Source organism: Nothoprocta perdicaria, unplaced genomic scaffold, assembly GCF_003342845.1.
Source record: "Nothoprocta perdicaria isolate Ctin4 unplaced genomic scaffold, notPer1 scaffold_194, whole genome shotgun sequence".
Classification (NCBI taxonomy): domain Eukaryota; kingdom Metazoa; phylum Chordata; class Aves; order Tinamiformes; family Tinamidae; genus Nothoprocta; species Nothoprocta perdicaria.
In genome coordinates this window covers 659281-669878 of record NW_020455138.1, presented here as the reverse complement: position 1 = coordinate 669878, position 10598 = coordinate 659281, and the positions used below count along the sequence as shown (strand labels likewise).

General features: G+C 38.8%; 1 long non-coding RNA gene across 1 annotated transcript; it reads left to right on the top strand.

The window, feature by feature from the left end:
• The first annotated feature begins 7529 nt into the window (after nucleotides 1-7529).
• LOC112945613 lies at nucleotides 7530-9410 on the top strand. Its single transcript, XR_003249053.1, has 2 exons — nucleotides 7530-7588; nucleotides 9261-9410. It is a non-coding gene; the product is annotated as an uncharacterized LOC112945613 (long non-coding RNA).
• Nucleotides 9411-10598: the final 1188 nt, after the last annotated feature.

Below are 10598 nucleotides of genomic sequence, written 5' to 3'. Positions count from 1 at the left end.
CTTTTAAAGTCAAACTGATCCTATGAGGTCCAAGTACATACGTGTTTWAAGCTATGTTATTTCTGAATAGAATATTTTATATAATTGAGACACAAATGATTTTGCTGGCAAGCCATTTTGGCTGCTGCAGGCATCACACCCAAATAAACACATTAAAGCAAGGACTGTGAAATCTAAGTTCCTGGCCATAGACATATATTCTTTTACCTGTAATTATTCACCTAACTATTCACAGTGCTGCTGTTCAAGAGYTTATGTGGTAATCTAATCTTCAAGCAAGTTTTCTGCACGTGCTTTTGTGCTCCTCCTTCCTTATGAACCAAAGCAGGTGATTAAAATAATACAGGAAGTTCTCAGAAGGTACTCCTTGGACCTAGTCAGCCTTTGTCAGGTCTTGCTCTAGAAGAGCATGAAATATAAAATAGATCTAATCCATTAGACCATATGCTTTCTTATTTGTTTAGATTTATGTGTTTTGCTAGGTGGATGAGAATGACTTGTGACATAAATTGTCCAGTGTTTGGACCTGGAAAGAAAATCCCAAAGAGCAGAGAGACACAAACACAAAGTCTTGCTGAAGTTGAGAGAACAAATAAATCAGGATGAGAAAGTGCCTTTGGAATAGCCTCCTAGCGTGGAGTTGAGCACCCTGGTGTGCTGCCGTCTGGGAGAGTTCAAATAAGCTGTAAATCCCAGGCCCTGCAGGCTGTGGGAGGCTGGCTTGGAGAATTTCATCTTTTGTTTCTTGGGAGGTAAAGCAGAGGCTGGCTAGCTGATGCTATAAGCATTCCCTGCTGCTGATCAACATCAGACAGAAGAGTTTTCTTAACCTTTAGCCAAAGATAAGACCAAAACGACAGTCAGTGTTTAGAACACTGAGAAAGAGTTTGCTAAGAAAAGGAGAGAGATGATAGAAGAAATCCTTTCTGGACAGTGATGGAAGCACCTACAGGTAACAAGCCTAAGATTCTTTTTTTAATGTAATTTAGGTTTTGTTATGCTGAACACAGAAAGTCCTAAAGACCTTTTTTTTTTTTTTTTAAGGGGCTTAGACATTTAAGCTAATACTTCACACATGTATCACAGTGCTTAAAAACTAGCCTCTAGACTGGTTGGGTGAAACAACTAGGCCCAAAGATGGGCGCTATGGCGAAGCTTTGGCAGTCTGAAGGACAGCTCATATGGATCTTCCTAATGTCTGCACAGGCAATGAAGATCCGTGCAAACAGATCCAGCTTGGAGCTATGTAGAGCGCAGAAGAGTATCTGAACTGCTGAAAACCTCTGATTTGGTGGTCACTGTCCACTCGGAATCCAGAAGCAATTTTAGCAACAACTGAATAGAGCTGCCTAAATACTCAAAGGTACCTCTTTTTAAATGTAGCTATAGCTCATGGAGGTAGTAGGATGGAGTTCAATATAACTGTATATTCTTTAGAGTATTTGTTCAGGAACTGGGAGACATTGGCTCAGGACTTTTTTTGTGGAGACAGTTAAAACGCACACCTAGGAGAGAGCCTTAAGCCTCGAGCCCAGCGTGACCTGAGAACAGCTTATGCTTCTTTCGAAGTTTGGATGTTGAAAATTCAAAAGTGCCAGAGCAGTCAGGCTAGAAAAAGTGTGAGTAAAAGAGCATAAGCTTGGCATGATATGAACATCCCTATCAGCTTAAGTGTTCCATGGGCTTACCTACATTTGGGTGGCCTTCCAACTCACCTGCGGATACCCTTGAATCCYAGGTATTTAGCCTCAGAGATGAGAGAGCCTCAGGACATGTTTGGGAGCCAAAGGCTGGTTGTAGGAAAAACTGCTCTTCAGAATGAAAGCACTGAGTTCATGCAGGCAGCTGACCGGTTTAGCAGTTACTGAAAAAGGRGATCTCTGGACTGCATAATCAATGTTCCTTGCCAGTATTTATTCTAAAGTCTCTTTTTAGCTTCTCTGGATCTCATGCTATGTATACTTGCTGWCTTCATTTCCTTTCTGCTCTCTTGTCCTTTTAACTCATCTGAAACACTCCTTTCTTATTGCTTCCATTAAAAAACAAAGCCTGAATTTTGAAGTTGTGACACAGAGTTTGTTTCTCTGGCAGCCTTGAGTTTTTGCTGGGATAGGAAGATAAACATTTATCCAGAGAAAAGTATCYGGAAAGATGGCATCTACCCTCTCCCTTGCTTCTCAAACCTAATAGAAATGTCAAATCTAATAGAGCAGTCATCTGTTTAGATCTAACAAGGAAACGGGAGACTGAGATTAGGTAAAGTGTTTTCTGGGAATCAGCTTTTGGACTTCCAGCAACTTTAGCTGTATGCTGGTCTTGACAGTGTCTTGTTCTAGCCAGTGCCTTAATGCACAAGTGAGGCTGACTGTGGAGCAGATGCTTTGACCCACAGCCTGGGACCAGGAATTGCCCTCGCCCACCTGGCCAGTGGAATGTTTCTGGGAGCTTTAGGCTGCTCACTGGAGGTGTTGAAACAAAAGTAGTTAGATTTAAAATAAATACTTCAAACTCTTCCGTGCTGTTTTTCAGATTAATGTAAAAAATAACACTGTACTGACCAGCCTAAATGTTGGTACTGCATCTTTGTTATTGTTTTGCAGAGAAAACATCTTGTGAAGGTGAATTGGGAGGAAAAAAAAAAACCCTAGGATAGTTCTGCTATGCACCATTTTAGAGCAAAGTTGCTTTGTGCATGCAATGTAATTTAGCACTAATAGTGTAATAGATAATGTGGATTACAAAGGCAGGATGGATCTGTAGCCTCACCAGAGAGAAGGCAGCACATTCTCAGTTTCTAACACTGACCATTTCATCACTGCAATTCACCTTGGCATTCCTATCTGATAGGTTACATCCAACTCTGGTAAGTTACACGAAGTCCAACACAATCCCTGAAAGGATTTAAATACCCTTTCAAAGCAGTGATGTAGGCTGGATTTTCTTGCTAGTCTGGGAAATCTAGGTTCTCAAAGTGTGTGCTTGTTTTACAAGTAGAACTGAAAATACAAAAAAAAAAAAAATTTTGTTCACCTGTTTCTGACAGGTCTTTGCACAGCTGTCACTCTGTTTCTAAATGTACCTCAAAGTATTTTTCTCATGATTGTGCTGAGCGATGCAGTACATAAATGCTGTTGGGATCACCACGTTAGGCCTTCCCCTACCTAAGGGCAGGTTTTGAGCAGTGTCTGCCAGAGCACAGGCTGGGCTCTGCCCAAGAGCCAGCAGCCCTGGCAGTTTTCTTCCCTAATGGGAAAAGAACAGTTATGGTCCCTGAGGGCAATTGCATGATACGTCCAGCGCTTCCCAGGCACACTGACCTGCTCTTGTGTGGCAGAAGGCTCAGAGGCACTGACTGTTTCAGACAGGGTTTCAGACAGGGTTTCAGACACTGACCCCTCAGACAGGGTTTTCAGAGACCAGAAACTCAGAAATTCCAGAGGAGGAAAAAAAACCCAAAGATTTTTAAATAAAATCTAATGATATCCACTAATAGCCAGAAAGTGGACATCTGTTCTTACAGTTAAGAGTAGTGACAGGGGGTTGTATCCTAGTGGGGTTCTGGATTCCTTTGAAATAATCTTGGGAGCAGAGGCTGCTGCCTCGATCTCTTCCTCCGGCTTTTGCAAAGGGGTAGCAAATGTCCTCATTTGCAAGCACTTGAATTAGTGGATTGTTTTGCTTTGTTGTTTTCCCTGAAGCACACCAGAATCGAATCTAGATTTCCAAGTGTCTGCTTTCTCACATTAAAATGTGTTCTCTGCACTGGGAATGAGAAAGTTAGGGCTGAGGAAAGTAAATTAGGAAAGCGGGTAGCAGCAGASAGCAGAAAGAGTGCATTGATTGAACTGGCAAATATACAGAGAGCTCCCAATTACATTGAGGCTGCCCAGACTGCCTGCCATTCCCTAGGATTTGTAAACAAGCGTCTCTTTTGTAAAGAAGCATAAAAACACAAATATGTTGAAATTTTAGGAAGATTCCAAGACTCATGACAAAGCTGGACTACCAGGTGGTGAATTCCTGGCACTGCTCCACTAAAATGATGTATTCCAGATGAGAGTCTGTCCTTCTGAATAAGGGTCCTCAATAATGTGCCCTTTGACTCAGTTGCTGCTGTGTTTTTCTTATCTCTGGCATTAAATTTRAGTGATGCAATTTATTATTTGATAGTAATTTAAGAGCTTCCTTTTCTTCATAGAGGGGAAAAAAAAAAGGCAAATTTATGCTGCTCTCAGTGCTCATAATGCTTATTATGGGCAAAATGGAAATATAGTTAAGTAAATTCATAAATTTTTAAGAACAAAAATCGATGAGCCTAGGTGCAATATTACAGGAAAAATAAAGGAAAAGTAAAAATCCTTTTGTTTTGAGTAGTATCAACAACTAGAATTGTTATATACATATACTTGTGTGTTAACCCCTCTGCCTGCTGTTTCATTTTTCCCTCTGAATCCTGAGCTTGATGGTCTTTTCCCAGCAAGAAAGGGGTGTTTGCAGCGCTCCCAGCTTCTTTGCTGGGAAGAGTGTCGTGTTGGTGGGATTTCCTCCTCATCTTTCCTATTTTTTGGTTCATCCTGGGGTATTTTTGTATGCTTTCTAATACAGGCCTGCACATTTTACTCTTCTTTCATCTGCATGTCCATGTTACATGYCCATTTGCCGTGTATGTGGTGGTTTTTCATGTTTTTACAAACTCCATTCTTTGCTCTTCTTTACGCTGAGCCTCGCTGTGCCCCGCTCCAGGCCCGTGTTTCCGTACCTGCCCCGAGGGGCTGTTGGCAGCCCTGTGGTTTCCAGCGCCGGCCGGTGCCCTGTCTCTCATCCCGTGCCCGTGCTCCTGCACACGTGTCTGCTTCCCAAGGCCTCTGCTATCATGCAGGCTGCTTTTCTCTGTGCTGCAGCACTGACCTGTACATCTCTACGCTACATCACAGCCATAAATGTCTACGCAAAACGGCTATTTGTTACTCCTAGCTACATAAAAACTAGGGTTATGCTGTATAAAGATAAGCAAAAGTAAGACAAATTGGCCACAGCCACCTGAGCATTAGGAAAACGGCAGTCACAATTAAAGTGAGTAACAACGGAGGTGCAGGCAGGTCTGGACAAGGTGAGACAGAGCAAGCCTGACCGGGCTCGGGCCTGAGGCCTTGCAAACTCAGCACAAAGCCCCTGGACTGTTGCTAGCAAGGGCAATATCCCATTTCCTGGGCCACGGGGCTACAAGAAAGGGAGAGCGTTCAGAAAGGGAGAATGTTCAGAAAGGGAGGGCGTTGCCAAGAGCACCGGCAAAGTTTTCGGGTAGAAACCTGACTTGCAAGCTAGCAGTGTATTTTTAATATCAGTCCTTTTCCTCGTTGCATTACTCTGCATTAGCAGAGATGGTAAATTATTCCTTTTCATTGTTGCCTCAGAGGTATGCATAGCCTGAGATCATGTCTCTCACATGGGTGTTCTCTCTCTCTCTAGAGTACAGAAATTTAAAGTCTTTAATCTCTGCTCAGATATTTTACATGAATCGTGTTTGCTTTCCTTATTGTTTTGAATAATTTGTGTGCTATGAAGTAGACTTAACTGAATAATTTTGATTTTTGTTTCTTTGAACAGCTTTATAACCCCAAGAATATTTATCATGTAGCTACTTGCAGGAAAGAAACCATTTATATCAACTGATGGACAGCAGTGATTTCACTGCTCCTACTCTTGGAGAATAACCTTATAACATTTGTTCATAGGTGTTGGATGCAGGCACCTTTCTGCCAGAAGACTCCTATGTATGACAAGATTTTTTATCAAGCCTACTGCCTGTTTCAATTATTTTTTTAATATGATTTTTTTAAAAATCCTCTCCACTTTATTTTTCAGCATCCTCTCCACTTTATTTTTCTGCCAGTCTTCATTATGCTGCCTTACAGGGCAGAATTCGGCACATTGCTGCTCCAGAGAGTTGAGGATCTGGGGAGAGCAGAAATCAGCATTGGTTCTTAACCACTTCACCCCTTCCAGTTTTTGTCATGCCTGGTATCAGCTTGAAAATTTTCCAGTTCTTGGACAATCCTGGTATTTTCTGCTAAAAGCTTTTTTTTTTTTTTTTTTTTTTTTTTTTTTTTTTTTAACTTACGTTTTCATAGGAGTACACAATTATCTTCCCTTGAAGGTATGGAAGAGATTCCCATCAGTTCTGGCTGGTTTGGGATTAAACCCTAAGAAAATCATTTTCATAATATTTAGTTAAATCTTCACGTTTATAGACAGTTCATAAATTTCTAATTACAAATAAAAACTTAATTTTCCCTACAGTCTAAATGGCATCTGAATTAATTAAAAATTGTAAAAGCCCATCAAAATACTAAGCTAATTAAAGTGAGGAGTGGAGGTTTTAAGCATGCTAATTTTTGCAGTGCTGTTGATGGCAATATATTAACTGGCTCATAAGATGACATGAGATAATTTTCTGTGTTTATTTTCTGTCCCCTTGCTGCTTCATGAAGTGCTTCCCCTGTAGTCTGCTCAGCATCAGTGTCTTCTGCACTTTTCATATTAATATTAATTCAAATAATAACAATGTTGTCAAAACAGAATTAATACTTTGTATGAAGCAATTTTTGTATATTGTGAATGTGTACAGGCATGAAATTTTGACACTGGATTATGATGGGTTTTTTTCCATTTGAGAACAGCATGATGTTGATTTGAACAGAATACATATGAATGTATGAATATACATGTACTATAGAAAATAATCTAATATATGGAACAATGTAATAATGTGAGATGTGGATCAGGTGAAAAATGCCCTATGATTATCARTGTAGTGGAGCTGTCCTCTCTGTACACCTGAACTCCTCTTTCCCCTTAGCTCTGTTGACATATTTGGTCAGTGGTATTTAATTGCAAGGAGGTGAGTAGAAGGCAAAAGAAATCGATACAGGGCTTGATTTTATTGGTCAGAAATTCTAGATATCAATCAATTAATAAGGTATTAAGCATTTGAGAACTACCTATTTTTCTACAAATGCTGTAAAAGATTTGAATGTTACTCAGCTATAACATAAATGAGAACATAAATAATGTGTTGGAAAGCCTCTTCATTTTATCTTAGCACAATAGCTCTAGAATTTATTTTCCCTGAAGCTGAATAACAAAATAGAATTAAAAAATGAGGCAATTTTTCAAGTACTTGAGAATATAAGAACCTGGTCATTACCTACTGGGTTCATATTTAGGGGAAGTCATCATAACTTACATCAAAGTMTGTACAGTGTCAATTCAGTGCAGAATTCGCAGACTTAAAATACCGAATACACTGCCTGATTTTTGTTCAGTGCAGCAGAAGTTTGACTGAGTGCAGGCGGAAAGATAAGCCTTGAAAGAAGTGATAACTCACTAACTATAGCCTGCCAGCCATTCCTGTCAGTAAACAAGATCTTCCCTTTAAACTTAAAGATGAGGATCGTCTGAGTKTGTTCCTGTCTGTGCACTGTGCGTGACATGGCTGTGTTGATTTCCAGTTGTCCTTGGCAAAGAGAAAAAGCTCTGCAAGGACCTTTCCTGACCTGGAAGAAATAACGGCGGCTCAGCGGAGAGGGTAACTTGCTTTCAACTTGCTCAATTGCAAAAAGCATCAAAGCATCAAACAACGCTAACCCTTTAAAACTAAAGCCCTAGTTTTCACATTGCCCCACAAAGGCTGATCAAACAAAACAAAACAGAAAATCTCAACAAAACTCACAATTTGTGTGGCCTTTTTTTCTTGTTGTTGTAGCAAAACTAGAGCAGAGAATGACATGAAGTAGAAGTCTCTTACATTCTTACTTCACAAAAAGATCTAAGTGCAGAAAAAGCCTCTATTTAAGAGAATGCAGGAAGTGTCTGCCCTTGAGAACTGTCAGCAGTGTCAAAGGAATTAACAGAGTAATCAAGGGGTGCGGTTTTATGCTTTTTACTCCTTTGAATTTTATTCCCATCTACTCTATCCCTATCCAACTACACATCTTCACTGACTATACGCTTTCACCAACTTTACTTGCCTTACTCATTTAGTTTCAATCACTTACCTGAAAACATTGTCAACATTTTAGCATGTAGTATAATCCTTGGAAAACAGCAAAGCTTGTGGAAACTGGAAGCTCTGCACTGCTTGAATCTCAAAAATCGTCCAATTACTTAGAAAAACCACAAGTATTTTGACTCAAGGATTAAATCCTCTTCAAAAAGTTAGCACTCAACCACGGACACTTCAATCAGGACAGCAGAGAACACGTCTTTCTTAGAAATAATAAAGCTGCAACAACAGCAGCAGGAATAACAGCTCTGTTAATCAGATATAAGGCAATTGGCTCATAGGGCAAACTGATGGAAAAAAAATGTTTACATAAATACAATGCCCCCACCAACCAGCTCATTATCMGAAAAAGGGCACCAAACCCCTGCTACAGCAGTCAATCACAGAATCTCTAGACTGGTCTTAAATGTTGACATTAAAATACTTTTTTTAAATTATTTGATTTATTTGAAGGCAACAGTCAATGGTCTTTCTGTCAGTAGACTACCAGCTGTTCAAAATTTATAACATAGGAAAGTAACTTTAGAGAGAGAATGAAAATCTATTTAAACTCATCTCTTTGGCAAGATAAAATAATTTATATATAATACTATCCTTCAGTTATGTGAACCACCTACATCCACTGGGCTTTCCTGAAAGTCCATCAGTGTGTATTTACTACTCCCTTTCATCAGAAAAGAACTGGTGTCAGGACTGTGTTTCAAAGATGGATCCTATAACCATTTGAAAAATGTAAGAGCTTTTGACTTTACAGAGGCACATATTTCATTCAGATCATTATTTCTTGGGTCTTCTCATCTTGCTTTTTCTTGTTTTTTTTCTTGCCTGCTGGTCCAGTTGGCTTTCTGCCATCTGTCCTCTGTCTTTCTTTGTCCTCTCTTTGCTTAGTAAGGTTTCTCATTACAGTGTCAAAATCAAATCTGTGTAAAATAGGTTAGCAAGTGTGAAAGTATAACCTTCCTTTCTCTTTGCGTTATGGAAAGTAGCATTAGTAGGAATTCTTTCATATTAGGAATACTATTCTCTTTACGGTGGAAAAGTTTATTAAGAAGAAAAGTCCTGCAGGGTTGCCCAAAAGTTCTTTAGGTTGCATTAATTTAATAAACACTCTTGTGAGATACTTCTTATAAACGAATTCTTCAATAGAAAAAAAATTTCAATAGAGAAAAATAAAATCTGTTCTTGTCTCTTACAGGCTTCTTCCTGAACTTTATTTGTGACAATCCTGCCAAATAAAACTGCAGTAAAAATACACACACTGTTTGTCAACAAATCATGCATTATACACATAAAAACTGTCATTCTGCTGTCTTTCCTTAATTGAAGGATTCTTTTTTTCTACAGTGTGACAAGAAACTGTTTAATTTCAAGAGATCTTGCTTAAAGCAAATGTATTCTCTGTATAGAGCTGTTCTCTACCAACCTGACTGAAGCTTAGCTATACAACTCCCTATGGATGTGTAAATTCTGCTTGAAAAATGAACTGCTGCAAATGATGATCCTGTATTACAGTGACTGTACTCACCACAAGAAGAAAACCTCAAATAGCGTTTCACAAACAGTACGTGGAATTTGATTCCCTGACAGAGATTTGTATGAAGAACATGGAAGGCTCTAAATTCTCACTAAATGTTACAAATTAGGCTAGTAATGTACTCAGCGCAGTATGCTGAGGCAGGATAGGCCCTACTTAAATCTAGGCTCTGATATATATTACAGGCAAACAGCTTCAATTCCGCTACAGAAGAAGAAGAAGGATCTTAAGATCTTCCATGGGTGAGGATGGCTGGTTTAGATCTTTCTAGGTAACCTGGTCTTTCTTTGATCCCACAGATCTGGGAAGATTCAAATAGCGCTAGATATAAGGTTATACTTTCTCCGTGTTATATTGGCCTTCTAACCATGTAATCAAAGTTAGCTGAATTTTAGTAAAATTCATAACTGTCGCTTGAAACTCACTATATGATTATATAGACCCCTTTACATGTAGCGATAAGTCTCTGGGGTTTAATCAACATAAATAGATGGAAAACTGAGTCAAAGATATCTTTTAGACAGACCATGCAAATATAAACTATTTATAGTTAATGCTAACAGCTGTTTTTTTTTAAATTAATTTTGTTAATATTAGTATATTCRTATTTTTGATACAGGCTCCACCTTAGGGAAGGATTATCTTTTATAACTTGGTAGATTCTAAAACAGAGAAGGSATGAGAGTATGAAGACTGAATGGTAAAGAGGCTGAATTGCGCCACATGCACTGAGAGCAGCCACGTAGTACTAGAAAGAAAATATATAGGTGTCTCTCTTATTACCACCATTTAATGATTACAGGGCTCAAGATTATTAAATTATAGCTCTATCAGGATTTTGTTATTATATTCTTAATTTCAGCAATCGTACAACATTACTAATATAATGCTAACCTATTTATATATATAAAACTAAAAGTCTAATGACCTACAACATGTCATTACAGACAAAATATGACAAAATATCAACAAATTAAAAAACAAATGATTTTGTAACTT